Consider the following 6,000-nt stretch of genomic DNA (forward strand, 5'->3'; position numbering starts at 1 on the left):
GGGCAGCACAGAGGGTGTGATGGGGGCACATGGAAGGGTTTGCTCCCTCACATCTCACATCTCACACAGAGGTTCTGGTGCTGAAGCACAGCCTGGATTATCCTTATTGACTTTCCTTGTTTGCCCAGGGTGTATGGCCAGGGGTGGCTCGTGCTCCTTGTCCCCTGATACACAAAGCTGTCACGGGAGAGCAGCAGCTCTCCAGGACCCTCCTCTCCCAGCATCATCTGACAGGAATCACTGAGGAATTACATCCCAGACAACAGCCACCTCCAAACTGCACCAAAACCCCCTCCCAAAATTCATTCAACTCATCAAAACCAACTCCCTGTGCTTTGTTAATCCATTCCAGATCATTTTAAAATCTAACACTACTCCTGAGAGTGCCTGCCACCAGCAGGAAGGTCTAGCTGCCCTGCCAGGACCTCTGCATTCCCCCACATCAGCCAAGCATCCCTGTGCATGCTGAGCTGCGGGTACCTTTCCCCCGAGGCTCCATCTGGCTGCTGGGTGCTGTGAGGACCAGCAGGTCCTTTTCTTCCATCCCTTTTGGGTGCTCTTCACCAGCTGAGCGATGCTCTGGATCTTCCCAGCTTCTCCTCCGAGGAAACTGAGACCAAGTTCCCAGCGTGGCCCTGGGCTCAGCCGCACTGCAGCTCCCTGAGCGGCACCTCGATGTTGAAGGTGTACCAGAAGACCCAGAAGACGAGGCTGAAGGCCAGCAGCAGGGCACCCAGGTACACAAAGAAGTCCCAGGAGCTGAGGGGAACCAAGATGCCCAGGAGGAGGATGAGGAGTCCCAGGGCATCGCAGAGCAGGGCCAGCAGGGCGATGGCAGCGCAGCGACCCAGCAGCCCCCGAGTGCCCATGGTGCAGCCCCGGAGCCCCTCAGGGCGGCGGGGGGAGCAGCATCCCTGTCTTCCTCCCTGCCTTCCTCCCTGCCTCTGCTCTGCTGCCAAGAGGAAGTGCAAATGTCACAACACACCTTGCAGAACAATCGGCAGGCAGCACACGATACAGCTTTAACCATTTCATGGCCCTGCCTCTGCCCTGCCCCGCACAGCCCAGGGGAATTCTGTGTGAGCCCAGCCCGGGGTGCTCTGTGGTTATCCAGTCTGTCCCAAAGGTGCAAATCTGCCCCAACCCAGCCCACAGCCCTGAGATTTGAGACCCAGGTTTGTCACCTTTGGGCAGCATCCACCGTGGAAGCATCCCAGGGAAGTCTGCAGGACCTTGGCTCTGACATCCCAGAAACAACCTGGAAACATCTTACTATTCCCCCTCTTCAAGGGTAAGCTGAGGCACAGGGATTTCTCCAGAATGCCAAGATGACATCATCCTTGCAACACCTCCCAAGAGCGGGAGAGCTACCCATCAAACCACCTGTGCCACTGCCCATCCCAGAAATGGGACACCAGGAAGCCAGTGAGGAATCCCCAAATCAGCCAGAATTCCCCAGAGCTCCTGGCTGCTCTCTGAGCTGCCAGTGTGACTTTTTGGGTACATGTGTGTGCTGTTTTCTGCTCCCAGGTTGTGGTGTGACACTGGGAGCATCTTGGTTGTCTTTCCTCCCTGCTCTATTCATCCTTGACAAACTGGGAAGACTGGGGAGGTGGAGAATCCAGGAGCCCTTGGCTCTGGGAAAGCCATCCCAAAGCACAAGCAGTGGGGTGGCAGCTGCCTGTCCCATCCTTGGCCCTGCAGAGGATGTCCCAAAGCTCAGGACAGGCCTGTGGGGCACAAAGTCAGCATCAAGGGTGGAGCAGTGCCAGGTACAGGGACCTGCTGGAGGTGGCCTTGGCTCCAGAACATGCCAAAGGTCACACCAAGAGTGTCCTCCTACCAAACCAGGGCACCTCGGCAGCCCCACCACAGCCCTGCCACCAGGGAATGGGTGGCTGCAGGGGACAGAGGATCCCCTGCTGCCCAGGGTGTTAAAAGTCACGCTGCTCCTGCCTGCCACCCACACAGTGCATGTCACAAAGGGCAAGCCCAGGGCAGAGGAGGCTGCCCAGCACAGCCATGGTCCTGCCTCGCAACCTTATCCCAACCTTAGTCCTCCTGCCACTCCCAAACACACACAGACAGCCCTGGGCAAACCCTCTGCTCCCTGGGCAGCAGCTCCTTCCCCTGGGCAGTGGGAAAAAAACCTGTTCCTTCCCCAGTTTCCTTGTGCCCAGCATCCAGAGTGGAAACGGGAGGGGTTTTTCAGGGTTTTGGGCTCACTGCAGGCATTTAGAGCCCCTTGAACATTTTATTCTCCTTGCTGCTCACTAAGGACAGGGAAAGCTGCTGCATTTTGGGGAGGGATGAGCAAGTGAAGCTCATCCTGGTGGAAGGAGGCACCGGCACCGTTTCAGGGTGCAGGGTGAACAGGCAGCCTGGATTATCCAGATTCAGGCATGGAGCCAGCATTCCAGCATCCCAGTGGGAACCTGGGACATCAGCCCTTGTGCCTCACAAGCCTGAGCTGTGTTTGCAGGAAGGAGAGCTGGGAGGTCCCAGGGGGATGTGAAGATGTGATCACAGTCACCAGTGGTCACCTGCTTCCTTCCACACTTCAATCATTTATCCCAGCAGAAACCTGATTGCACCAAGGGTGTGAAGAGCCCAGTGAGTGTGACTGAGATCCTGGGTTCATGGAATGGTTTGGGTTGGAATGGACCTTAAATATCACCAGTTCCAACCCTCTGCTATGGCAGGGACACCTTCCATTGTCTCAGGGTACTTCGAGCCCACCCAGCCTGGCCTTGGGCACTGCTGGAGACCCAGGGGCAGCCACAGCTGCTCTGGGCACCCTGTGCCAGGGCCTGCCCACCCTCCCAAGCAAGAATTTCTCCTCAGCATCCCACCTGACCCTGCCCTCTGGTAGTGGTAACCATTCTCTGTGTCCTGTCCCTCCAGGCCTTGTCCAAACTTCCCCTCCAGCCCTCTCTGAACCATTTCAGGCACTGGAATTCAGCCAGGATGTAACATCCTCAGAGAGGGGTCTGCCCCAGGAGTGTGCACATCTTTGGGCAGGTTTGGAGCTGTGGAAGCCCAGGAATGAGGCAGCTCAGACACCTGGAGCAGGGCGTTCTCCATGCTGAGCCTGCCGGGCGGGTTTGTTGCGTGACCTTTGAGATGCAGGGGCAATATTTCCTCTTTGAGCTGCTATGCAGAGATAATGACTTTTGTAATGGATTTCCTGTTCTTTTTATAGCACAGGGGAAGCTGGCAGACCACATCTGAGGTTGCTTTAGTGAGACATAATTATATTTGCTGGAAAACCTGATCTTTTCTCTAAACATGTTTTTCTTTGGTCTGATCCAAAGCAACACAGCAGGATTCAAACAGACTTCAGTGGGAGCAAAGAGGAATAGCTGGGAGCAGCCAAACAGGGATCTGGAGGTGCATGGCAACAGCCCAGAGGTGAGAATTTTCCCATGGGCTGGTCAAAGGTCCATCCATTCCAGTCCTGGAAACTGCTCATCCTGGATTTCTCCAGCATCCACAACTGTTACGTTATGGAATTTAAATTCCATAACACATTCTTCTCTCTTGTTTCTACTGTCTCTTCTTTTTTTTTTTTAAATCCGATGTCCATAAAACAATTTAAATCCAGGGATACTCCTTGTCTCTGCAGCCTCCCACATTCCAGAGAGATAGAGGCTTACTGATGCCACAACACAGAGGCAGAAATTCATCTCCCAGCAGCCCCATGGGGTTTTGCTGGGGCCACAACAGGGCATGAATTTTATATCAACTCCTAAAGAAACCCTTGTAAGGAGCCTTCATGTTATCCTGTATCTCTTTTTCCCTAAACTGCTCCAGCTCACTTCAAGAGAAGGATGCACTTCCCAGTGTTGGGAGCTCCAGTGCAAAGTTCCTTCCCTCCCTGGCAGTGATCAGGCATTTGTACCCTATGCTGCTGAGGAGGAGTTCCCCCTTTGTTCCTGGACTTCAACCTGCAGTTATTCCCCTGCTGTTAATCTGATTTTCACCTCAGTTATCTCCCACCTGTTAATCCGACTTTTCCCTCAGTTATCTCTCAGATGTTAATCTGACTTTCCCCTCAGTTATTCCCCACCTGTTAATCTGATTTTCCCTTATCATTCCTGTCCCTCTGCCTCCCTGTCCTACCACAGACCTGGGCAGCAAATCCTGAGCCCCATCTGATAAATCCTCTCTGCAGCAGGCTTTGCTGGTCCTTGGGCTGTTTCCTTTTCCCTGGCAGGCTCCATCCTATTGCCAAGTACATTCCTGAGCTGCTGCTGACCCTGGGACAGAGATGCTCACTCAGTCCCTCATCCAGCACCCAAACCAACCCCAGTCCCATTCCTTGTCCTCCCCCAGTCCTGAGCCAGCCTCCCCTGCCCAGTGGGTGCCACACCACTCCCAAACTCTCATCACACCCTCCCCACACAGCAGAGATGTGACACCAGAGCAGCCACGTGTAAGTCCCTTGGGAACATTTTCCTTTAATGAAACCTCATATTCTTGTTATAAATGACCAGTCTGGAACTCAATTCAATTCTTGGTCTCAGTGGCTTTTTATCACACTAACATTTCACTGACTGTCTCCTTCTCCTTGAGGGGGGACAGCAGAATCTCCTCTCTCCATTTGGCAGTTCCAGCCCTCCTGGAGCATCCCTTTGGCCTGGCAGCCCTGGCTGAGCACAGCTCTCTGCAGCAGGAACCATTTCCAGGTGCTTCTCCACCCAGTGCAGATCTAGGGCTCCCACCTGTGCCCAGATCTGCAGCCAGCTGGGACCTGGGGCTGCTTTTCACATCGCTGCCTGGTTTCCCATCCTGAATCCTGCTGTCCATCCTGTCTCTGGCCGCAGCTGCCCTGAGCAGGAGTTTTGGGTGAGCATCCCCTGCCTGGGGCAGCTGAAGGAGCAGAGGCTGGTGCCCAGTGCCAGGACAGGATTGCAAACAGCAGCAGAGCATGGCATGACATGTGGGAACAAACAGCTTTGCTGGGTCCTGTGCCAGATCTTGTACGTCCCCAGCCTGGCACTGGCTGCCCAGGGACACCTGCACCAGTCAGGAAACAAAGTGCAGTGCTAGGCTGAGCCTGGGGCAAAGGGACTTGTGTACTCAAATACGCCTAATCCAGCAGTGCCAGCTGCCAGCATCGGATGTGCCACCTCCAGCTCTGCCCACACAGGATCTCCAGGCACACAGTCTGGTCACAGACTGGGGAAGCCTGGCACCAGTGTCAAGGTGAGCCCGATAGCTCAGGCTGTGGAAACACAAACGCTTCAGGTCTCAGGCATCTTGGACCACGTTTTCAGGCAGAAATGTTGATGTGGCATTGGTTTCAGAAATGAGGGAGTTCAAGCAGACATGGCCAGGAGGAGGTTGAGAGTTTCCTGGGAGGGAATTAGCTATCAGCCCTGAGCACATTTCCCATAGCTCAGACCATTCCCACACACATTTTCCTTGTCCCTGCCCTGCCAAGAGCAGCAGGGTCTTGGACCTTCTGTAGGACCTGTGCTCTTCTGCAGGACCTGTGCCCTTCTGCAGGGTCTGTGCCCCTCTGCAGGACCTGGACCCTCTGCTTCTGCTGCGTCTCCTGATGCTGTGCAGATCCTCCAGCATCTTCCTCTGGCAAATCAGGGATTTTGAAGGAATTGTGGCTCCAGTCAGATCCTCTCTGCCCATGGATCCCACAGAACCTCTGGGGGATCCGGGTTCCTTTGGGGTTTTGCTTCGGCCTAGGTTCCTTTGGGGCTTTGCTTTACCCAGTTTGTGTTGGGTCACTCCTTGGACAGGGGTCAATGCAGAGACCTTGGACCTGCCTTGCTGGCCTCAGCTGAAAATTCCTGCTCCTTTTTATTTCCCGGGATGACTTGGATGAAGTACAAAGTTCATTTTCACACTGGAGACCATGTAGGGAAAACACTGATGGGGGTGAGATCCTCTAGGGAGTACAAGAAAGTCTTTATTCTCATGGCTGATCAACACAGGTCAGTGGAGGGGAGGGGAACCTTCTTGGGAAGGTCCTGGCTGCCC

Source organism: Cinclus cinclus, chromosome 20 (genome assembly GCF_963662255.1).
Source record: "Cinclus cinclus chromosome 20, bCinCin1.1, whole genome shotgun sequence".
Classification (NCBI taxonomy): domain Eukaryota; kingdom Metazoa; phylum Chordata; class Aves; order Passeriformes; family Cinclidae; genus Cinclus; species Cinclus cinclus.